The sequence below is a fragment of the Pantherophis guttatus genome, chromosome 7 (genome assembly GCF_059756535.1).
Source record: "Pantherophis guttatus breed Tessera chromosome 7, ASM5975653v1, whole genome shotgun sequence".
NCBI lineage: Eukaryota > Metazoa > Chordata > Lepidosauria > Squamata > Colubridae > Pantherophis > Pantherophis guttatus.
The window spans coordinates 11,984,687-12,009,955 of record NC_142069.1 but is presented as its reverse complement, the minus strand read 5'-3'; the positions used below and the strand labels follow the sequence as shown (position 1 = coordinate 12,009,955).

The 25,269-nt window shown below is 41.3% G+C and overlaps 1 protein-coding gene across 33 annotated transcripts in view; it reads left to right on the top strand.

The window, feature by feature from the left end:
* PLEKHA5 (pleckstrin homology domain containing A5) overlaps positions 1–25,269 on the top strand; it is a 217,263-nt gene that overhangs the window by 61,682 nt on the left and 130,312 nt on the right. Inside the window, exon 1 of one of the 33 annotated variants that reach the window (XM_034442634.3) lies at positions 12,738–12,772. The exons of the other annotated variants lie outside the window; for them this stretch is intronic. The gene's annotated coding sequence lies outside the window, so the exon portion shown is untranslated. Of the gene's footprint in view, positions 1–12,737; positions 12,773–25,269 lie in introns of those variants that run through there. 33 annotated transcript variants of the gene reach the window in all.

Sequence of the window (25,269 nt, the reverse complement as noted above, 5' to 3'; positions counted from 1 at the left end):
GGGGTGGGAATGGAGATTTTGCAGTATCTTTCCCCTGCCAAACCCACCAAGCCACACCACACCACGCCCATCAAGCCACGCCCACAGAACCGGTAAAAATATTTGAATTCCACCACTGCTTGAAGAGCTGTGGTGGCACAGTGGTTTGAATGCAGTACTGCAGTCTAATTCTGCTGACTGCCAGGGGTTCAATCCTGACCGGCTCAAGGTTGACTCAGCCTTCCATCCTTCCGAGGTGGGTAAAATGAGGACCTGGATTGTTGGGGGCAATCTGCTGACTCTGTAAACCACTTAGAGAAGGCTGCAAAGCACTGTGAAGTGGTATATACTGTAAGTCTAAGTGCTGTTGCCATTGCTACTTAAGATAGTGGCAATTTATAGTTTATAGCAGTGTTTCTTAACCATAGTACCTTAAAGATAGCAATAACACTTAGATTTATATACCATTCCATAATGTTTTACAGCCCTTTCTAAGCGATTTACAGACTCCGTATATTGCCCCCAACAATCTGGGTCCTCATTTTACCGACCTCGGAAGGATGGAAGGCTGAGTCAACCTTGAGCTGGTCAGGATCGAACTCTTGGCTGTGGGCAGCCTGCAATACTGCATTCTAACCACTGCACCGCCACAGCTCAAGATACGTGGACTTCAGCTCCCAGAATTCCCCAGCCAGCATTTTAGGAGCTGAAATCCACATATCTTAAAGACCTCAAGGTTGAGAAACTTTAGTTTTATACAGCCGGAAAATGTTGCCAAATTTCCAATATGAACTATAATTAAGGGAAGTGGTAGCACTCTGGGCAGTACTGTTACCTCTTTGATCACACCAAAATAATCAGTACAATCTAAACATTTTTGATTGAGAAACTAAGATTCTTGCTGAGATACCAAGTGTAGTTATTCAAATATACATGGCTTGAGAACACCCTATAATTACTACCATCGTAGTATTATCTGTATTTGATGGGGCTGTCCATCCGTTTGTATTCAGTCTCCAGAAGTTGCTGTAGGTGCACCTACTTGGCACCAGTTTGTAACTTCTGAACCAGACCTTTACCTGGGATGTACTGTTCTGCATTTGCACCTTCGTGGCTTACAACAGACCGGGTTCTGCACACAGGTTTTTAACTAAATATTTATAAGGCAAAGGGGAAAGAGAGGTGGGGGGGGAGAGGAAGGAATATATCTAGTAGGGGCCATTTGATCTTTCCTTGCTGGCATCCTTCCTTGAATAACAACTGGTGGCATTTTTGGAGGCAAAAAATATGCATTTCAGCTCTCTAGTTCCAATACCGTTAGTTTGAACTTTGTGATCTCTCTGGCAAAGAAAGATGAAGAAGGAAGCTTCCGTAGCAGCTTCTTCACAATAATGTTCTTGAAAAAACAAAAGAGTAAAGAGATCCTGTGGGTCTTGGCCAACATTTTTCTAATCATCTATGTTTTTTTTTCTTCTCTAGTCCAGATAAAAACTTCTCTAGTCCAGATAAAAGAGGATGGTGAATTTAGGTATTTATTTATTTATTTGTCAAACATGTACAAGATGGCAGGTATAAACATAACAAAGGAAGTAAGTACAGATCAATGGGGACAGTAAGACAAGGATGATAGGCCCACTGGTGCGCTTATGCACACCCCCTTTATGGACCTCTTAGGAATGGGGTGAGGTCCACAGTAGACAGCTTAAGGTTGAAGATACGGGGGTTTGAGGATGTAACAACGGAGTTGGGTAGAGCATTCCAGGCATTGACCACTCTGTTGCTGAAGTCGTATTTTCTGCAATCAAGTTTGGAGCAGTTTACCTTGAGTTTGTATCTACTGTTTGCCCGTGTATTTTTGTGGCTGAAGCTGAAGAAGTCGTTGACAGGTAAGATATTGTAGCAGACAATTCTCTATACTCAGGTTTTTCTGAAAGAAATTAAAATGTGCAAATGTATAGTAGGAATGAGTTCCATTTTTGACTGAAACTTAAAAGTTCTTTAGGTATGAAATCGATAATTCCCACACACTTCATTATCTTTTTTAAAAGATATATGAAAATACCCAGAATTCGGTTGACAATTCACTATATTACAGATGCTGGTGCTTAAAAAATGGAGAAGGTAATGGATATGTTTATAATTTTATAAAATGCTTGAACAGTGCTATTTACATCTTGCATGTATTGGTTGGGGATTCTGCATTGTGTTGTAAATTTTAGATTAGGGAGGCATGCATAAGCTACACTTCTGATTCTATCCAGGTGAAGTGATGTTAGCTGTGATCACAGCTGCGGTCTGTATATTGATTAATCTGGGATGTGTCAGTGAAAGGATGCAATTCATGAAAAATCATTTCTATGTAACTGCAGAGATCTTTCTGGCCAGCTGAGGGCACCACCGTCATCTTTTCCACATTCCTGGAATCTCTTTTTAAAAGGCTGAAAGAAATAATCTTTGTTTTCCTTGCTGAGTATTGCTGAGTATTACCTTAAGTAACACCCGAATAACTGAATCTTTTTATATTTGCTAAACTAAACCTCCATATGATTTTCCAATTTCTATAAAGGGGTTTCAGTTTTTTTAAAAAAATCATTTCATAGGTAGAATTTTCTCCCGATTTTTTTCCCATGCTTCAAATTGCACACATATTTAGGGCTAGATCTGGAATGGGATTCTCACACTGATCTCACATCTGTTGATGAAATGCAGATTTATAGTATACTCAAAATCTGCAATATTCTTGGAGCCTCATGTTTTATTTTTAGAATGGAATTAAACTTTGCAATCTGTTTCTCTTAAAGGAAACCAAATAACGGAGCCACATTTTTTGCTTGTGCATTTTCAAGTGCGTTTTTTAAGAGTCTTAATCTAACCTTCAGGATGTTAACAATGGCTGCAAATATTTCTGAATTTTATTGATTGATTGATTGATTGGTTCGATTTATATGCCGCCCTTCTCCGGAGACTCAGGGCGGCTTACAATGCGTTAAGCAATAGCTTTCAAACTTTTGTATATACCTGCTTAGTAGGTATATAGAGTAGGCCCCCCCAAGTGGTGTTCTTTTTTATACAAAGTCAGCTTATTGCCCCCACAATCCGAGTCCTCATTTTACCTACCTCGGAAGGATGGAAGGCTGAGTCAACCTTGAGCCTGATGAGATTTGAACTTGCAGTAATTGCAGGCAGCTGGTGCTACTTAACAGCACTTTAGTCTGCTTTATAAGACTCTTTGAAAAAACCACCATCTTAATTAAGTTAATTGTATTAAATGCGGATTGACACTAGGCTAAGCCCAGGAACAACACCGAACCACTGAGCCAAAGCTCAGTTCTTCATTTGCTTATACACTGTAGACAAAATATTGCCAGGCTACACCTATACTACTCTCACCCTAACCCAGGGGTCAGCAACCTGCGGCTCTGGAGCCTCATGTGGCTCTCTCACCTCTCTGCTTTGGCTTCTTGTCACTCAAAATATGTGTCACAACCGCCAATGTGCGACACCCACTGACACACGATTTATTGAGCTTCTCAACCCCCGGTAGGCCAACCATGGATAAATCCAAGAAAAGAAAAGTTTCAGAAGAAAACAGAACATTTAATTCAACTACATATGCTAGTTTTGTGGCCGCTCAAGAAATAGTCAGGCACGGGAAGGGTTTTGTGGCTCCCGGTGTTTTCTTTTCTTTGGGAAACGGGTCCAAATGGCTCTTTGAGTGTTTAAGGTTGCAGACCCCTGCCCTAACCGATATACCAGCATGACATCAGAATCTAATCCAAAAGCCTATCGAATGTCACTGCTTATCAGTATGGGGCATTCTTTCCCCCACTTTTTATTTTGATTTCTCTATATAATAGCATTGTAGATCAGAATAAATAAAACAACAAAAGCTTTTTAAGTCCTAAAATATTTCAAGTGTGAACCTCCAATGCAAATGGGACAAATAAATTACTTCAAGGCCTGCGTGATTCCACATTAAGCATTCGTGTGATGAGCTGTCCTTGTATTTTCTCAGCCAACAATCAGCTGTGATAGTCCATGGAAAATGTGTGTGTGTGTGTGTGTGTGTGTGTGTGTGTGTGTCCCCTGCCACAATTATTAGAGCGGTTTCACAATGTTTAGGTTTCCAGCAGAGCCAAGGTCAATCAGGTGCTGCCACCTACTGACTGTTTTTGGTAATACAGTGTTCAATAGTATTAAAAGTGTAATACAAGGTGTTGCCCTAAACAGATGCTCTAACTTTGCTGCCCAAAGCCAAGGGGAAATGTACAGAGCTGTGGAAAAAGAATGTTCCAACTGGAGGGGAAAGTGTGCTTTAGCAAAATTAAATTTGTGGTGCTTCTCTAAAGCCAGAATACATATCGGCACTTCCAAATGCCTGCAGTGGTTTCTGTCTCACCCTGGAAAGGAGATAAGTTATCACAGGTAGTCCTTGATTTACGACTATTTGTTTAATCACCGTTCAGAGTGACCATGGCACTGGAAAAAAAGTGACTTTAGACCAGTCCTCGTACCTATCGACGGTTGCAGCATCCCCACATTTATGTGATCAAAAATAAGTGCTTGACAACCGGCATGTATTTACAATTGTTGCAGTGTCTCAGTTTCACTTGCTCTCCGTTTGTGATCTCCTCATAGGCAAAGGCAATGGGGAAAGCCAGTTTGCTTACTGACCATGGCAAAAATGATCGTAAAATCATATATATATATTTAAATGTTTTTAATATTTGTATTCTATGTTTTTTATCTTGGCTGTACACCGCCCTGAGTCCTCAAGGAGAAGGGCGGTATATAAATTGGAAATTAAATTAAATTAAATTAAATGTGTGACTCACTTAATGACTGCATCACTTAATAACAGATATTCTGTTCCAAAATATGGTTGTAGGTCAAAGACTATGTAGATATTTTAGGGCATATTAGTATAGACCAGGGGTGTCAAACTGGCGGCTTGTGAGCCAGATGCATCACGCGTAGGCCACGCCAGTGGTGAAATGTAAAATTTGTTTCTTCCGGTTCTGTGGGCGTGGCTTGGTGGTGGTGGGGGTAATGTGACTGGGTAGGCGTGGCCAACTTTTTTTTTTTTTTTACTTTTAAAAGCATTTTTTCTGAGGTTGTTAAAAAAATGCTTTTAAAAGCCTCTGACGATCCCAGCTGAGCTGCACGATCATCAGAGGCTTTTTTTTTTACTTTTAAAAGCATTTTTTTGACCGAAGAGGTTGTAGAAAAAATGCTTTTAAAAGTAAAAAAAAAAAGCCTCTGATGATCGCAGAGCTCAGCTGGGCATGTGGGGGAGGGGGCGCAGGGATTTTTGCTACCGGTTCTCCGAACCACCGGCCGCCATCACTACCAGATCGAGCAATCTGGTCGGAACCGGGAGCATTTCACCCCTGGGGCCACGCCCATCCCAGCTCCGTGAAGAGAAAAAAGTCACAGTACGTCAGATGACGGCAACAGTGACACTGTGAGTTTGATACCCGTGTTACAGACTTTTTTTTTTTACTACAGAAAAGTAGAAAAATACTAGTTTTTAACAGCTGCGGTTAGAGATAGTTCTGGGGATTCAATTGTGGTTGTAAGTTGATTACTACCTGTATAGCAATAACAAGCCCTTTTATGCCAAGTAGCTGCCTGTGGCTCATTTGTGTGGAGAAATTTGGCACAGCCTCTAGGCAAGACATCTACCTAGTTGGGGGTTTCCAGCATTAGCAACACGAATATCTGCTTTGGTGAGCAGATGGCACCCTTATAATGTTGAAAGTAATCAACTTCTGCCTGTATAATTCAATACTATGTAGGAAAACCTTTAGAGCAATCAGATAATAGTACAGTACTGCTTTATAAACAGATAGTTTAAATAGATCGCTTTTAAAAGTTCTTCATTGATAAGATCATAATTTTCTATTATATTTTGTGCATGCGCTTTGTGATCAACAATGAAGAATTTTACTTGCCAGGCCTTCACATGCCAACTTTGTGTTAATTAATGAAAAAAAAAATTGCTACAGAGAATAAAACAGGAATGTGAAAGTTAAGACTATTAAATTGCACAGCGAGCCGTAGCTGCATAGTAATAACGGTACATCTGTTGTTCATAAAAAATATTGTGATTTTTTTTTTGTTGGTTCCATTTGTTCCACTAAATAAAGCCATGCTTATGATAGATAGAAGCCTAAAAACGCTTCATTTAAAAATAAATCAATTGCTGGAATTTTTGTGACGCAACCATTTTGCACAGTATCCGTTTGAAGTTTCGGCACTGAAAAGAAGTGACTTATGACCGTTTTTCGCACGATCATTGTGGCATCCCCGTGGTCACATAATCAGAATTTGGACGCTTGGCAACTGGCATGTATTTATGATGGTTGCAGTGTCCCAAAGTCATGCGACCACCTTTTGTGGCTTTCTGACAAGCAAAATCAATGGGGAAACCAGATTCACTTAGCAACCATGTTACTAACTTAACAACTGCAGTGATCCAGAGGTGGGCTTCACATAATATAACAACCAGTTCGCCCAGCAACCGAAAATGTGAGCACATGCGTGCGGCCTTCCGTGCATGCATTTGCTTGCATGTGCAGCTCGCACGTATGCGCGCAGCTTAGAAAATGTGACTAAATAGGACAGCATAGTGCTGGGGCGGGTGTGGTTCGCCTGAACTGGTCTGAACCGGCTGAATCCCACCACTGCAGCAATCCATTTAACACCTGTGACAAGAAAGGTGTAAAAATGGGGCAAAACTCACTTAACAATTCTCTTACTTAGCAACAGAAATTTTGGGCTCCATTGTGGTCATAAGATAAGGACTACCTGTAAACCTTTTTAAGTTTAGGATGATTTCTTCTGTTTCCTGTTTCTGGAAGGAAAGTATGGCCAACCCTCCCTAGCTCTTCAGAGATGTAATATTCAGCATTCTCTATGTATATCTAAATGGGATGGGCAGAATCTTATAAGGTGGCCCTGTGCCATATAGCAACAACACTTAGACTTATATACCACTTCACAATGCTTTACAGCCCTCTCTAAGCGGGCTGCGTATGGCCCCAACAATCTGGGTGTTGTGGCTCCGATCCCCGAGCCCATCTTATCGGAGGAAGAAGACTCCGAACATGAAGGAGAGGAGCCGGCCAGGCCTCCCTCTCCAGGCCCCTCCTCTCTGGCAATGCCTCAGGTGTCTGCCGAGGGAGAGGAGATTGACCAGGAGCCAGGTGTCTCCGATGACAGCGATGTGGGTGATAAGTCGTTCCTGGATCCACGCCAACGAAGGCGAGATAAACGTTTGCAGCAGATGAGGAGGCGTGCCAGGGATTAAGCTGAGTCACTGGACCACACCCCACAGGCTATATAAGAGAGTGTGGTGGCCATTTAGACTCTGTGATGGACAAAGCTAACTTCTGGCTAGTCACTTTGTACAACGCCTGATCTGCTGAAGGTTTCATGTTTGAGCTGGACTGTTTTGAAAACTGTGTGTATTCGTTGGTGTTATCTGGTGGAGGAACACTCCCTCTTCTTGTAGTAAAGCACTTGGCAGACGGTTATCGTATTGCTGCCAAGTTCCTGATAACGAACCTTGTGTGTGCCGAGTACTTCTTTAACCCCCGGCTGGCTGTTTGTGTGTGTGTGGGGACGGGGAGAGAACACTGGGTCCTCATTTTACCCACCTCGGAAGAATGGAAGGCTGAATCAACCTTGAGCCTGGTGAGATTCGAACTGCCAAACTGCTGGCAGCCGGTGATCAGCAGAAGTAGCTTGCAGTACTGCATTCTAACCACTGCGCCACCGTGGCTCATATAAGGCTTCATAGATGGAAACCAATCCTTTAAATTTGGCCCAGAATCTCACTGGCAGGCTATGCAACCACAACAAAACAAGTCCAATTCTGTGATAATGAATTTGTATCAGTCTGGCCACTCCATTCTGTATCACTTGAAGTCTCCAAGTCATATTCAAAGGCAGAACGGATATAATATACAACAGATCCTCTTCGGGTTATGACTAGTTGTTCAATGACTTTTCCAACTTGCAACAGTGCTGAATAAGGTGGACTTTCTGGCCATCAAGTGTTCCCCACAGTCATAGGATAGAAATGGAGGGGAGAGAGAAGGAGAGGAATAACCTTTATTGTCATTTATTCTCCGTACACAATGGCACACATTAAAATGAAATTCTGCTGTCTGATGATTACATGATTACAATTTCCAGCTTCCAACAAGCAAATTCAGTGGGGAAGCCAGCAGAAAGTCGCAGTCAAGAAAGGTCCTCGCTTACCAACCTGTGTGGTTTTTGTTTTAATGCAAGCAACAGGGATTGCCATCGATAAGCAATGCAGTCAAATGATGTCATGGTTTATTAACGACAGCAGTTCCACTCCCAATTACTGTGATTAACCCAAGGACTGCCTTGGGTAATAAATTGCATGGTAATCAATTTATTGCCGAGGTTTCCAGGTCTGGATAGAACTGCAATTGAGACACCAAATTGGGCGATGGTAACCATTGGAAGTGATATTTCTAGCCAACTTTTTGGGTGAACAGCAGAGATTAAGCTGTTTGAGTTGGTGTCTTCCCACCCAGTCCCTTATAATTTTTAGGCACCCATTCAAGATTTAAAGAAGTTTGGCTTGACCTGATCTATATCACTAATTATCATCAGGAACTAACGACACCTCAGCCCAAATTGACAAGTCGCATCACGCAATGATTACCTACAGACATTAAGTAATATGGGAGGGATATTATCAAGCCTTGCAGTGCTCTGTAATAGTGCCAGGCCTCGGGTGATTCATCTCCCATCCTTGTGACATTAAAACCTAGTGGTTCTCCCAAGCCTTTGAGATTAGATGGAGGGCGGGTGGGGGGATTCATTACAGGCAGAGAATGCTATGAGTCCCCTCTCCTAAGGAGGTCCATCTGGAAGGACCAAAGAGAAGGGCCTTCTCTGTAGTGGCTTCCTCCCTGTGGAACATATCCCCACAGAGATAAGATTGACTCCAATTTTGACGCTCTTTTGCAAGGTCCTGAAGACCTGGTTTTGCCAATGGATCTGGGAATCCCAGAGTGGATGGAGCCCTTTCAAATGGCTCATTTGATTGTTGTCACCAGGGGAATGGGGGCAGGGGTGAAATTTACTTACCTTCGCTACTGGTTCACAAATATGAGCGTGTGCGCCTCCTCCACACATGCACAGATCCTTCTGCACATGCGTGGAGGGTCAAAAACAGGAAGTGATGACATCTGGGTGGGTGGGCGGAGCCTCCCGCCGCCAGCACTACCAGTTCGCCCGAGCCGGATAGAACCGGCTGAATTTCACCACTGGATGGGGGCAGAGGTGAAATCCAGCAGGTTCTGACAGGTTCTGGAGAACCAGTAGTGGAAATTTTGAACAGTTCGGAGAACCGGTAGCAGAAATTTTGAGTAGTTTGAGTAGTAGTCTGGCCCCAGAGTGGAGTGGGAATGGAGATTTTGCAATATCCTTCCCCCAGGAGTGGGTTGGAATGGGGATTTTGCAGTATCCTTCCCCTGCCATGCCCACCAAGCCACACCCACAGAACCGATAGTAAAAAAAAATTGGATTTCACCACTGAAATGGGGGTTATTTTTTATTTTTGTTATAATATGTGGATTTTATCCTTATAAGCTGCCTGGACTCATTGAGAGTTAGTTGGGCAGCCATATAATTTTTCTTAAATAAATAAACTTGTAATGGCCACCGGATGGCCTGGTATATTGTTTTCTTGGCTGGCCAGAAATCCCTTTACTTGTATCTCCCAGTGCTGTTTTTCTTTTTCATTTGTAGGCCATGCAGAATGATTGGGAAGTCGGACAACCTCTAACTTTGAGTAAATAAACAGAGGGCAGCATGGTTAAATGGTACTGAAGGCTGCCAATAGGTCTTAAGAATTAGGAAAGAGTTTATCCAGACCTCAATAAAGGCTGTCCACCAGAATGAACAATATTCTTTCCATCATAATGGAACATATAAGAGCTGATGCTAAAGGAGTTTTTACTTGAACGAACACCATCAACAAAAATTACCTCAGGCATAAAAAATTGTTTCTGCCTTCTACTCCTATAACATTTCCCAGACTCCATTAAAGCTTATAACTGTTATTCAAAAACGTAGTATTTTTCTATTGGGAGAACCCACTGAAGATAGACGCTGAAGTATTTGAAAACTGAGTAAATACAATTCTTGACCAATTTGCCAGATGCCTGTAATAAACCAAATTAGTCTATGTGTACAGATCTCACAAAAAGAAAAACTTAACATTAATCAAATAGCAAATATTTATTTTCACTACTGCCCCCAGATGCAAAAACTCTTCTTCATGTATTAATCAATTGGGAGTTTTATTAAAATTGATTTCTTTTTGCTTAGTTCTGTATATTAATAAAATAGAAATACGTTCTTGCGTTGGAATCTGAGCTACAATTGCATCAGTTCTTGTTTATCTTGATGTAATTTTCCCTATCTCTCACTATAAACTCCCAGTTTGGGAGTTTAAGGTCTGGATTCTAAATTACCTCACATGAATTGTATTTGCTATATAACATAGCAAAAGTTTGATATCTTTGGGGAAATTGTACTGTAAACATTCTGTTTATCATTTTGTGCAAATGGAAGAGCAAATGCAAACAGATAGCAATTAGAATACCGCAGTAGCCATTTTATTTCTGTACAGGAGTTTCTATAAATCTTATATGTCATGTACTTCTCATTAGCGGTGTGTTTTTAAGGTATGATTTGTTCTTTCCCTTAAACCAGCATAAAGAGCAAACCGTTCCAGGCCAGCTAAGAATAGCATTTGAGATAGGGGTCACTTTATTTAATTAGCTCTATTTATATCATTGCCGGCTTCACTTTATCCATTCATTATTTCCAGGGCTGTGACTTCTGCACTGCCATCTTTCTTAGGATTAGTAATTTATAATTGCTGCTTCTCTGCAAGCCTTAACATAAGGGCAAGTTTTTTCAACAGTAATATTTCAAGACGGCGGGGTGGGGTGGGAGAAGAGTATGGTTCTGCCGTCCCAAGTTCTTGGTTTAAAGAAGAAACTATCAAGGATAGAACCAGGATTTGGCGTTGTCTATGGTGATCTAAAGGGACACAGTGGCTCAGTGGCTAAGACGCTGAGCTTGTTGATCGAAAGGTCGGCAGTTCAGCGGTTCAAATCCCTACTGCCATGTAACGGGGTGAGCTCCCGTTACTTGTCCCAGTTTCTGCCAACCTAGCAGTTCGAAAGCAGGTAAATAAATGCAAGTAGAAAAATAAGGACCAACTTTGGTGGGAAGGTAACAGCGTTCCGTGCGCCTTTGGCGATTAGTCATGCCGGCCACATGACCACGGAGACGTCTTCGGACAGCGCTGGCTCTTCGACTTTGAAACAAAGATGAGCACCGCCCCCTAGAGTCGGGAACGACTAGCACATATGTGCGAGTGGAACCTTTACCTTTATCTTATGGTGATCTAGGACTTTGGCCAGATGGTGGAGATTACCGAGTTACAGAGGAAGGAGGATCAAACAACTTCCTCAGCAGCTGGAGTAGCACGTGGCCTAACTTGTGTGGCTCAGCAATACAGCCACATTTATGGCTGTTTGCAGTGTCCCATGGACATGTGACCACATTTTATGACAGTTTCCCCTGGAAGTTAAATCCCATTCACTGCCTCCAGAATGAAATTCCTCTGCTCCTGAAGGTTGTGTTGTGGCCCACCAGCAGCCAGCGGACTTGGCAGCAGACTCGGACAGTGAGGAGGTTGGGGAGGAACATGAGCCAGTCCTGAAGTTTGGGGAAAGCTCTGATGAGTGCTCTGCATCGGAGGCAGAGAGGTGGGCAGGGCCATCAAGACAGTTATCAGCTACCATCAGAGTCGGAGATAAGTGAGGTTGAAGAACAGCTGGAGCCTGTTCCTGATGTGCGCATGCGCAGAGCTGCCAGGAGAAGGGAACAATTAAGGAACAGAGGTCAACTCAGGAGTAAAGGCACAAAGGGACGCTGAATGGCTCCTCCCATAGGGAATTAATAGGAGCAAAAGGGGAGTGGTGTTTGCAGGAGACAATTAGTTCGTTTTATTAGTGTGAAGATTTGCTTATCTGAGTTCGTGACTCACAGAGACTCCTTGCCAAGTATTTGATTGTGCCTGGAAGCTATTGGCCTGGCAACTATCCAAGGACTGATAAGGTCTGTGGTTGCAATTCACCCTTGAAAGACTGTTTGCTGGGACTTTGCTGGATGTGAATACTAGGAATTCACATTAGCCAAATAAAAATGGGGGGGGGGGGTTCAGGACAAGGAGTCTGTTTCATGATTTGGTGAAGCCTAGGTCAGAACAGGTTGGATGGTATGCCCTCTTCTCCATTGTGTTCCCATTCAAGTGGAGAGCTGTCATTGGTTAGGAAAAAATATACTTTTCCTGGCTAAGTGTCTCTTCCCCCCCCCCCATTGAGATTTGGAGGGAAGGAAACAAAAACAGAACGAGCAGACGTAGCTGTGTGCTAAGTTCATCTGGTACATGCCAATGCAGTTCTTTTCCCTGCTTTTCGTATATGTGCTCTCTTGCTACCGAGACAGATGAAATCTGTGCTTAGTCTCCATAGCAATGATGTCTGTAGGCTGTTGCTTTGCCCTTCAGGATGTATAATTCAGGATGCTTTTCTTAACAGCCTCTCCCACCCCTCCACTCCCACCCCTCCATCCCAAAATCCGGGAAGCATGCTGATTGAATGTAGTAGCAGTTCCCCAGCTCCATCTTCTCAACATTGAGAGGACAGACGGGGGAGAAGCGTGGATGGTGAGTGGCATCCCAACCCCTGCTTATATTGCAAAGTTCTTTATATTCCTATACAGCTAAATACATTTTTGGCTGCATCCTGCAGATGATACTCACATTTGCAATGGCTTTTCTTTGTTGTTCTGGAATTCTCCTGTCAGCCTTCGCACTTTTATTACTAGGATCTTAATGCGCACTCTTAAAAAATTAACTTAAAAAACAACAACAATGGGATAGACGGTATTTCTCTCCATTAAAGAAGCATCAGATAATCCAGTTGATAATTATTGAATTGAAATATGTGTGTGTATGTGTGTACACGTACATAACTTCTTTAAGGTAATGTAAATAGCTAATTGCCCATAAGGTTATCTTCGTATGTATATACATGTTCGTTATGTGTTAAGGCTATGAAAGAAGGAAAATTAAAGTATTTAGTCTGTATATCTGTGTTAATTGATTTTTAGATTTTCAGTTCTTTGTTGGTTTTAAACTAGGCCATCACATATTACACAGATGAGTAGTATTGGATTTTTTCCCAAATAAATACTGAGCCTGCTCATAATGAATTTTTATTCTAAAATCACCGCTTTTCACAGTTTTTGTCAGAATGTAGAGAAAAATAGCACAACGTGTTCTTTTGTCATTATTATATTCAAAAGTAATGTTTCATCAGTGGAAACCTGAGAATTAGATTGAAGCTTATTTCTCACATTTGGAAGACCACAGTTTTAACAGGAGATTTTTCAAGGTGAATTAAAAAATGTATATTCTTTTCCCGCATGTTTAATATTTAAATATAGTTTCATTTCTTTCTTTTTGGGGGGGCCTATTACTGACATCATCTTTTTAATTTTTCAGATTAATTGATTTAGTACCAAAAAAAAAAAAGTACAGATATATCTTGTTCAGGTTTTATGATGTTTTGTGTATGAATTTTACCTGTTCCATTAAATGAGGTAAACTATTATTGTGGGCTTGTAACATCATGTTACATTATTAGAAGACTTTGTAGTTTATTGGACTAGTTCTCTAGACAAATAGAGTGAAATAATGTCAGGTATTGTTTAACTAGCATCATATGCTTAAACTTATTGCGTATCATGGTATGGGTGGCTCTGTTATAAAGATGTGCAAATTCTATAACGTATTTTGATGGCGTGAAGTACTTTAAAAGCAATTTATAGAAAGAGGTCGTAATATCAGCTATGACTCACATAGTAGCCCTAGCAGTGGAAATGTTGGTCCCAATTGTGACCATAACTCGAGGACGATCTGTAGTTAATATTAAAGCAGATCTTTTATGATTTATCTTGATATTCCATGCACTGAGATAAGGACATTAGTATGGATATTTGTGTCTAGTGATTTTGTTGTTGTTTTTTTCTTGAGCCTCAAGACCATTTTCATTAGTGTTCTGTTTTTATTTTGTTTGCCATCCAGAGTTTCTTGGATAGTTGAGTAGCCAAATAAATCAACTTAATAAATAAAACAAAAGGCATTGCAGATGTGTCATTACCCAAACTAGGTAACATCATGAATGCTGGTACTGGATAGCACTGATGAGGTTACCTAGTTGGGTAATGAAACATCTGCAAGAAAACAACCAAGCTCAGAGAGCACCAAAGACCCTTGATTTCAAACCCTGAGCTACAAATATTCTCCTTTATTAAAATAAATTAGTTGAATGAAACTAATATACCTAACACACCGCAGACATTAAAAATTCTTATAAAATGTCTAAGAATTCATCAGAAACGCAAGCAAATAGAGGCAATTTGGTCTAGTGGTTAATGCACCAGGCTAGAAAACAAGAGACTCTGAGTTCAAGTCCCATCTTAAGCATGAAAGCCAGTGGGTGACTTTGGGCCAGTCGCTCATTGATCTGTCCCCGTCCACACACACACACAAACACAGCCAGCCGAGGGTTAAGGAAACACTTTGGCACACACCCAGGTCTTTATCTCCAACTTGGCAGCGATTTACACACCGTCTGCCAAGTGCGTTTATTTCCACAAAACAGAAAGATAAGATACTTAGCGTACAAAAGTCCAATCAGAATAATATTCCTCTCAGCAGTTTCCGGACGAGGCTTTAGTGACTATCCAAGGTTTACTTTTGTTCGTCACAGGGATCGCTGGCCACCACCCTCTATTATATAGTCTCTGGGGTGTGGTCCAGTGACTCAGTTCTAATCCCTAGCACGCCTCCTGAGCTGCTGCAGTCGTTTATCACGCCTTCGGAGGCGTGCGTCCAGGAATGATGTCTCTCCCTCGCTCTCATCCGAGCCACCTGTCTCCCTGCTAATCTCCTCTCCCTCGGCCGGCATCTGAGACAGTGCCAGAAGGGAGGGGTTTGGAGAGGGAGGCCTGGCTGACTCCTCTTCCTCATGCTCGGAGCTTTCTTCCTCCAATGGGACAGGCTCAGAGGGCGGGGCCACAACACTCATTCTCTCTCAGTCCAAACCAGGGCTGGGTTCTACTTACCTGTATTACCGGTTTGCAACGGGATAGCTCGCGCTTGCTTGCTTCTGCGCGTGCACAGATTGCTGATGATGACATCCGGGGCGATGGGCAGGGCCTCCCGCTGGTTTTACTACCGGTTCTTGCGAACCGGTCTGAACCGGGGGCAACCCACCACTGGTCCAAACCACCTCACAGATTGTTGTTTTTGTGGGGGGGGAAAGAGGAAGAAGTATGTTGGATATGCAGGCAGTTGGACTGGAAAACCTCCCTTCCGGCTGTATTATTCTATTATTCTGTTAAATGTTTGCCACCTTTGAGTTATTTATAATAAACAAACAAACAAATAAATAGTTCTTATTACCGAATTAAATTTTATTAGATTGTTAAAATTTAGAACTCCTGTAACTTCTTGTAAACGATCAGGCCATTGCAGCAAAATATTTATTAAAGGAAACAGCTATTTTTGTCCACTTGATTTAGATAAGAGCGGACTTCAGAACTTTACGATTTAAGGATTGATTTCAACTGATTCATGCAAAGAAATCATGCACACAGGTATATCATGTGTACATGTATTACTTGTGATCCTTCTTGAATGACTAATTAGTCGTGGCACACATGTTGAATTCAGTGGTGGGATTCACCGGTTGTAACAACCGGGTTCGCTCGCATGTGTGCCAGACTCGCGCTACCACGCATGCACATTATGATCAGAAGTTACCTTCTACTGAATCCAGATTGAGTAAAACAGCTGAGGTGCGGCAATCCACTCTGCCGTGCCTATCAGCTGGACTTAAAACAAAAGAAATATAGGTAGGTTATAGCTCAGGGGCGGGGGGTCAGGCCCATCTGATCGTCAGAGTGAACTGATTCGTTCTCAGCTGATCGTCGGAGCTATCGGTACACCCGAATCGGTCAGAACTGGCTGAATCCCACCCCTGGTTGAATTGTAAGGGAAGTCCTGAAACATTTCAAAATTTCAAAAGGAGACGGTCATTTTAAAAAAAATTTTAGGAACCGGTTCTCTGCCCGGTTGCTGGGTGGCCGTGACCATGGTGGGGGTGGCCTACTTGGCCTCCTGCACCACAGTGGGGGGGGGTTCACCCTCCCCAAGCTCCAGAGGCTTTCCTCAAGCCTCCGGGAGGGGGAAAATGGCCTTCCCCGGGCTCTGGAGGCCCTCCGGAGGCTGGAAACGGGCCCGTTTCCGGATTTCTGGGAGGCCCGTTTTTCATCCTCCCAGAGCCTCCATGCGGGCGCTGCATTTACCTGGCATCCAAAGCGGCCATATGGAAACTCCTGGGAGGGGAGGGGAGGGGAGGGGAGGGCGGGGCCAGCCAATCCTTGCAACTACTGGTTCAGTGAACCAGATGTAAAATCCCACTCCTGCATGGATCTACAGTAGATGCAGAGCTACAATGAGAACAAAAACTGGCTTTTTCCAATCTTGGGAGTGAAAAGAAAAACTAAACGCCTCTTTCTCTCAGATAACCATGGCGTTTTATTTTGCTTTTCCCTATGCAGAAGGTCTCACATTTATTCCTTAGCACAAGAAGTACGAAAAAAGAAGATTACTAATGAAGCTGTCTTGGATTACTCATGATCCTATTTTAGCTTTGTAAGTTTATAAGAAGAATTGAGTTAAAAGAAGAATTGAGCTGGGTGAGAACATAAGCCTCCCCTTTCAAGGATGATGGTTTCACACAGTGACTAAGTAGGTACTTATTGGAAAGTTCAAATATAAATGACCGTAACAGCAGGTACTGTTTTCCCCAATAGTTGATGTGTTCAGCAGGTGGCATACTTCTGATGCTGGAAATAATACAAAACCATCCAGGATTAGTAATTTTCTATGTATTTGCCTTTTAAAGCTAAGCTTATTTAAAGCCATCATTTTACCTCTTGGGAATTCCAAAGTTTAACCATAACAGAATAACATAGTTAGGAGGGTCCTTGGAGGTCTTATAGTCCAACCCCCTCCTCAAGCAGGAAACCATACACGGCGTTAAGATATTTGCTTGCTTGTTTGTTTATTAAATTAAATAAATTTAATATTAAATATTAAACCGTCATAAATATGAGTCAGTTGTCAAACATTTGAATTCTTTTTTTAAAAATTATATTTTTTATTTTTAAATATACATCCATATTGTGCGTGGACAGAGTTGTTTCTGGGTATCATTCATATTAATCCAATTCTCAGTAACGATATTAATAATCTCTATCACATTTATCAAATTTAAGTAACCCTCATTATATTGTTTAAACATACATAAACAAAAAATGCCTAACATCTGTAAATTCCTAATCTTTCTATTTTTTTTTAATTCATTCTAATAAAAATTTATATTCTAATATTTCCCCTATCTAATTTTATTTCTGCCTCTTTCAGCTTGCAATCAGGCAGACATTTGAATTCTGATCATGTGACTGTGGGGATGTTGCAATGGTCAGAAGTATGAAAAACAGTTCCTACGTCACTTTTTCCCGTGCCGTTGTAACTTTGAATGGTCACTAAATGAACTGTTGTAAGTCGAGGACTACCTGTACTTGTTTCAAGCCAGACTGAATTGTGCACTGCTGAGTTTACTAGTCTCAAAAGCTACGGAAAGTAGTATGAATATTATTTCCATGTTAAGAATTCGAGATGAAGAGCATGTCGCAGAGAAGGATGCAGCCCAATTTTTTTTGGAATTCTTCTACATCAAGCTGAGGCAGTGCCAGTGAGATGCCATCTGTTTTGATTCTTGATGTGCAGGGAGGCTTAGTACCAAATGCCTGGTTCTTTGTTGGCTTCCTTGATTGCCTTTGATGTAGCTCTTCTGTACACCTTGATATTAACTTTCAAAAATAGCCTATCCGGGAATGATTTATTCTTCCCCTCGTTTGATCATTTTAGAGCCTTCCTTTTATTTGTACAGAGTGACTTTTAATCAATGTTTACTAGACTATTTCAACCATTTCTTTATGTAAGACTCTACAAACCTGAATGCCTTATTGCTTTATTTGCAATTTCACTTTTATGAATATTTCATTTAGGTAAGCGTTATCGTGTACAGTTGAACCATTTTTGTGTACGCCATTCATTTTTGTTTAGCTCTTCTCATGGCTCTGTAACAAGCCAGCTTTTCCCTAGATTATAAAATTTTCCAGATTTTTTGACGCTGACTTAGAAAAACCACAGCCAACATGACCACTGGTCAGTCATAATGATTTGTTATATAATATATATCGATTCTGGGCTTTTTTTCTTCTGGCAACCAGCCTGCTGGCTGCCAGAATAAAAACAAATATATATATATATGAGGCTATAGGTCACATCAAAAGTTGCCATTTCATGTCTACGAAGTAATATGGCTGGGTTTTTTTTTTAATTGCATGTTTTAAAACTGTTACGAACTCTTAAAATACTTTTTAACTAAGATTAAATTGTCGAGCCAAGCAAAGTTGGCAATTTTAATATTACAGGTAGTCCTCGACTTATGACCACAATTGAGTCCAAAATTTCTATTGCTGAGCAAGTCAGTTGTTAAGTGAGTTTCGCCCCGTTTTACGACCTTTCCTTCCACAGCTGTTAAGTGAATTGCTGCAATTGTTAAGTTAGTAAGACGGCTGTTAAGTGAATCTGGCTTCCCTGTTAACTTTGCTTCTCAGAAAGTCACAAAAGGTGATCACATGACCCTGGGACACTGCAGCTGCCATAAATACGAGCCAGTTGCCACCAAGCGTCTGAATTTTGATCACGTGACCATGGGGACGCTGCAACAATTGTGAGGAAAACGGTCATAAATCACTTTTTAAAGTGCTGTTGTGACTTCAAAACGAATGGTTGTAAGCAGGGGTGGGTTCTAAATTTTTTTACTACCGGTTCTGTGGGCGTGGCTTATTTTGTGGGCATGGTTTGGTGGGGGGGGTAATGTGACTGAGTGGGCGTGGCCATTTTTTTTTTTTTACTTTTAAAAGCATTTTTTCTACAACCTTCAGAGGTTGCAGAAAAAAATGCTTTGAAAAGCCTCTGCCGATCAGTCAACTCAGCTGGGATTGTCAGAGGCTTTTCAAAGCATTTTTTTAACCACCTCTTCGGCTGAGAGAGGTTGTAGAAAAAATGCTTTTAAAAGTAAAAAAAAAAAAAGCTTCTGATGAGGTGGGTGGGGTAAGCGAGCAACGACCGGGCCGGGGACCAGTTCGGGGGCGTGGCCACCCAATGTTATTACTGGTTCTCGGAACTACTACAAATTTTTCCTACCGGTTCTTGTGAACCGGGAACAACCCACCACTGGTTGTAAATCACCTGTAATCTCCTGCTCTGCTGAAGCTTTGCCAGCCTAATGCTAAAACAGAAGTCACTCTAGGTGTCTCACCAGGTATAAGTGAAGAAAAGGTAGGGTTACAGCTCAGTGTCATCCCACTCCATTAGGACAGCTTTTTTTTTTAGTACAACAGAGAATGACAAATGTTTTTTCCTCAGCTTTTCACTCCGTCTTCGAGTTGCTTGTTAACAAGAGCTTGCCTTTCAGAAGTTGTACTTATAGGTGCATTACCTGTCACCAGCTCTTTGCTATTTTTTGCCTCATGCTTACAAATTATCCCTTTTTGTTGGTTTAGAACTAGAGCGAAGGAGAAAGAAATAATAAGGTGCCCTTCCATGGCTACTAATTTTCTAGAAAATTAAAATCGGGATTTGATAAGATGACACTGGATGTACAGCACCTTTTCTACCGATCCCGTGCTCATTTATCAAAATGGTTTGGGGAACATTGCATCCAGTCTTCTACCTGTTGCTGATAGATTATGTTTTATCTGCGCACGCGAGCACACACAGAACTTTCTTTTTTTAATCTGCTTTTGGAATAACCGGCAAAGAATTACCCTGCTTCAGCGTGCAAGAACTGAAAATAACAGCTTTTTTTTCATAATTCAGTCAAAACTGCTGAGCTTGTCGATCAAAAGGTTGGCAGTTCAGCGGTTCGAATCCTTAGTGCCGCATAGCGGGGTGAGCTCCCGTTACTTGTCCCAGCTTCTGCCAACCTAATAGTTTGAAAGCACGTAAAAAATGCAAGTAGAAAAATAGGGACTACCTTTGGTGGGAAGGTAATAAGCATTCCGTGCGTCTTTGGCGTTTAGTCATGCCGGTCACATGACCACGGAGAAGTCTTCAGACAGCGCTGGCTGTCGGCTTTGAAACGGAGATGAGCACCACCCTCTGGATTTGGGAACGACTAGCACATATGTGCAAGAGGAATCTTTACCTTTACCTTTAGGCTATCATACAATGGAGTTAATTCCATTCACTTGTAGTCCTTTCAGATATTATAGAATTCTCCTATTCAGAGGAAGTGAGGATGACAACCAAGAATTGGAAATCCTATGATTTTTTGGGTTTTTATTAGAAGGTTAGAAGTGTTGGATAATTGCAGTTGAGTTTAGAATAGAATAGAATTTTTATTGGCCAAGTGTGATTGGACACACAAGGAATTTGTCTTGGTGCATATGCTTTCAGTGCACATAAAATAAAAGATATTAATATGTGATGAAAGCAAGTTACAGTTTGAAATCAACCAGTTTCTACTAATGATAGTAAAGATGATCGTAAACAAGGAACTATTTCACAGTATACTGTGTTTCAGTGTTGCATCCAAGCCAGCCACAAAGCTAAATGAAATGTAAGAAAGAAATATAGAGGTATATTTCAGATTTTGAGCGCATGTGGTAGATTCTTTCACAGAATGCGAAAAAAGTCTTGTTGCCAAGGAAGATTTGCCTCTTTACAAAATAACACAATATAGTTTTGGATAGCTAACAACTTTTACCTAACATATTTCCATTTACCTCTTTCCTATTCATTACTAATATTCTTCTGAACATGTAAAGAAGGCACATACAAGGAATCAGATTAAAAGCAATGTATAAAAACGTTAAGAAAATGGTTTTTTCGAGATTTAAAAGGCCAAAATAAAGAAAGGTGTCTTAATTCTAAGAAGCAAGAAATGTATAGGTAGAAACCCTTTCTGGGCGTGATTTGAGAGTGAGATGCAGATCCCATAAAGTCTAATCCAGGAGTGAAATCCATCAGGTTCTGGAGAACCGGTAGCGGAAATTTTGAGTTGTTGAGTTGCAGGTTCGGAGAACCGGCAAATACTACCTCTGGCTGGCCCCAGAGTGGAGTGGGAATGCAGTTTTTGCAATATCCTTCCCCCAGGAGTGGGGAGGGAATGGGGATTTTGCAGTATCCTTCCCCTGGAGTGGGATGGGAATGAAGATTTTGCAATATCCTTCTCCCAGGAGTAGAGAGGGAATGGGGATTTTGCAGTATCCTTCCCCGGGAGTAGGGTGGGAATGGAGATTTTGCAGTATCCTTCCCTGCCACGCCCACCAAACCACACCATGCCCACCAAGCCACGCCCACAGAACTGGTAGTAAAAAAATTTGGATTTCACCACTGGTCTACTCAGATATATAATAAAAGAGCTCCTTCATTTTTTTATCTATAGCAAGATTTCCTTTCATCTCTTTCTCACACTCTACTTATTAGGCAACATGTGTTTTAGGCATTCTGTATTGCTGCTTGCACCTGCAAAAAATTGTGTGGGCCTTCTTTTCAAATTGCTTTAAGTCCAACTATTTTTCATAGAATAATCCCATAGGTTGTTTATTTATCATGAGCAGTTTACCGGGAACGCTGTGTGGTCAGATATATGTGTGATCCGAGCCCTACTCTTATTTGGAATAATGTTATCTATTCGATAATGACTATCAATAGTGTTTCCTATTCAATAATGACTATCAGAATAAAATTCGGCTGTTAAAATATTTCCTGGAATCTAGTTAATGTATGGAATACTTTCACCACTAGAGGGAGCAAATGTTACTACATTGCTAATGAAAGGTTCCTAAACTTAGCATATGGTGTACAACTACTAGATTGATGCTTTGCTACTTTGGGCATGAAAGATATAAAACATATTTTGTGGTGAATAAAGATCTTTGAGTGCTGGGCTAGCAACCAGAAGAGTCCGATTCAAGTCTGTCTTTAGCCATGGAAGCACACTGATCATTGATATTCTCTCAGTTCAGCTACCTCCACAACAGTGGTGGGTTGCTCCCGGTTCAGTCCGGTTCTTGCGAACCGGTAGTAATGGTGGCGGGAAGCTCTGCTCACCCACCCCGACGTCATCACTGACGATCTGTGCTTGCGCAGAAGCTTCTGCTCATGCAGAGAAGCTGCTCCCATTGTGAACCGGTAGTAAAGGTAAGTGGAACCCACCCCTGCTCCACAAGTTGTTGTTGTGGAGGAAATAGGAGGTGGGAGTTCTGCATATACCGTCTTGAGCTTCTGAACAAAAGGTTGGATATAAATCAAACAAATAAGAGGAAAAAGTACATTTATGTTTATGGGTCAGGAAGTATAACAGAGAAAGAAGGTAAGAATTCTCAAATATGCATTAGATCAATGGCCTTTTCCCATCTTTAAATTCCTACTTGATCAAATAAACTTTCGTGCTACAGATATATTGATTCATGCTTTGTAGCTGCTTTATGGTTTGGTGTTTGAAGTTTATTAGAAGTAAACACATAGACTTTCATCTACAGTTGGATTTTACAGGAGCAAGAAAAACGTAAGACCTCCAGCCAGGGTGGATTTGATTTAAATCGAGTTGATTTAAATCACAATTTAAATCATGATTTAAATCACTAGTAAAAAGGCTTGATTTAAATCAACTCAATTTAAATCATAATTTTTAAAGAGCAACTGTCATCTCTGCTACTCTGCTTTGACCCACTGTTAACTCACCGATAGTCCCAGTGTTGCAGAATATACAGCCTCATGCTACATAACTAAGCTCCATTTCATGCTGAATAAACTAAATTATTTATGTATCTTAAATAGAAAACTATCTTACGATAGATTTTTACCTCAAAAGTTTTTTATTAAAATAAATTAGATAAAATCAAAAAAATCCGATTTAAATCAAAAAAATCCAATTTAAATTAAAAAAAACTGATTTTTTTGATTTTTTTAAAAAAGTCATTGATTTTTATCCACCCTGCCTCCAGCAAATCTTGTCACTAGAACCATCAGCTGTGTATTGTATATTTATCCCCACTGAAAATGTCTGGGAAGTTGCTGCGGGATGTTATGAGTTCCAGCGTGATCCTTCATCTAAGAGTAACAGGGAAGCAATTTTAGATTTCTCAAATTTGCAAAATAGTTAGCAGCTTGGTGATAGGCTCGAATCGACTTTGATTTAATTCGAAAGTATCTGATTATTTCTATGTTTTCTGCTTTTGATATCTGTTGCAGTAAAAGTTACCAGTGTAATGGTATTTTTGCCACCGTGGCAAAAGCTAAACAGAGTGTTTACTATATCAAGATTCAAGTTTGAGAGAGACCTTCAGATGAGTTCATTGAAGGGCATGGTGATGTTCTGACCTTAGAAAGTAAACAGCACAAACTTAGTCCCGGCAAACCTCTTTAATTCAAACGGCTGTGAATTATTGTCATTCCCAGTCTGAAAGGCTTCTCAAACAGTCTATCAGGGGAGTGTTTACAAACACTCACCTTATCTCCCTTGGAATGCTGCCAGAGAACTAATTGCCAAACGCAGGGCAAGGCCAAACTTAGCACAGAGTCAAAGCTTTTCCAGAGCTTTTACCGACCAGATGAAGTAATTGCTTCCTGCAAAAGCTCTCATCCTGTTCGCTTCTCTTTTATGTCTTATGGGAGGGGCCAATCATCTCCAAGCCTTACTCCCAAGTCGACCCTGTTTTTTTAATTGTTCCTGTCTTCTGGCAGCTCTGCGCATGCGCACACTGGGAACAGGCTCACGCTGTTCTAATGCCTCGCTGATGTCAGACTCCAGAGACTCCGGAGGCAGCAAAGAACTACCAGATGGCCTTGGCCCCCTCTCTGCCTCCGACTCAGAGCCCTTCCCAGGCTCCAGAACTGGCCCACGTTCCTCCCCAACCTCCTCACTGTCCGACTCTGCTGCCAGCTCTGCTGGCTACTGGCAGGCCACAACAGGTGTAGGATTGAATGGGTATGTTTGGCTTGAAGGTGAAATGTCTATGGGGAAAGCAAGGAATACAAAGATGGCCCTGGAAAAAGAGACTGATTAATACTAAGTGAGAATTATATAACAAAAAGAAATCAATTTTTATAAGAGTCAGATAATCTAGACAGGGCTGAAAGGCATGACAAATGCTGCAGAAATCCTATACATTTTAAAAGAGTTTCGGTTTCATCAATTTTGACAGAGACGATGCTCTTTATCCTAATTCTGCCTTTTATGGTACAGGTATTCCTCAACCTACGACCACAGTTGAGCCCAAAATTTCTGCCGCTAAGTGAGTTTTGCCCCATTTTATGACTTTGTCACATTTGTTAAACGAATCGCTGCACTTGGGTTAAGAGCCTTGGTAGTACAGTGGTTTAAAGCACCCTGTTATTAACACAGCTGTCTGCAATTACTGCAAGTTCGAATCTCCTCAGGCTCAAGGTTGACTCGGCCTTCCATCCTTTCTAAGGTAGGTTAAATGAGGACCCAGTTTGTGGGGGCAATAAGCTGACTTTGTATAAAATATACAAAAGTATGAAGGCTATTGCTTAGCGCATTGTAAGCCGCCCTGAGTCTCCGGAGAAGGGCGGCATATAAATCAAATTTTAAAAAAAAGTTAGTGACACGGTTGTTAAGTGAATCTGGCTTTCCCATTTATTTTGCTTGTCAGAAGGTCACCCTGGCACATGGCCATCATAAACATGAACCAATTTTCAAGCATCCAAATGCAAATCCCATGACCATGGGGGGTGCTGCAACCGTCATAAGTGTGAAAAATGGTCATAAGTCACTTTTTTCAGTGCCGTTGTAACTTTGAACGGTCACTAAACAAACTGTTGTAAGTTGAGGACTACCTGTATCTTGAAAAACCTGTCTTCCGCTCCCTAAAAACATTGTAAACCTCTGCTTATCAGAGTAATAAAAGCGTGGACCTTTCCAGTCGAATAGAGAATGAAGTCTGCTCTTTTTCAATAACATAAACACTTGGCATGGTTATTTA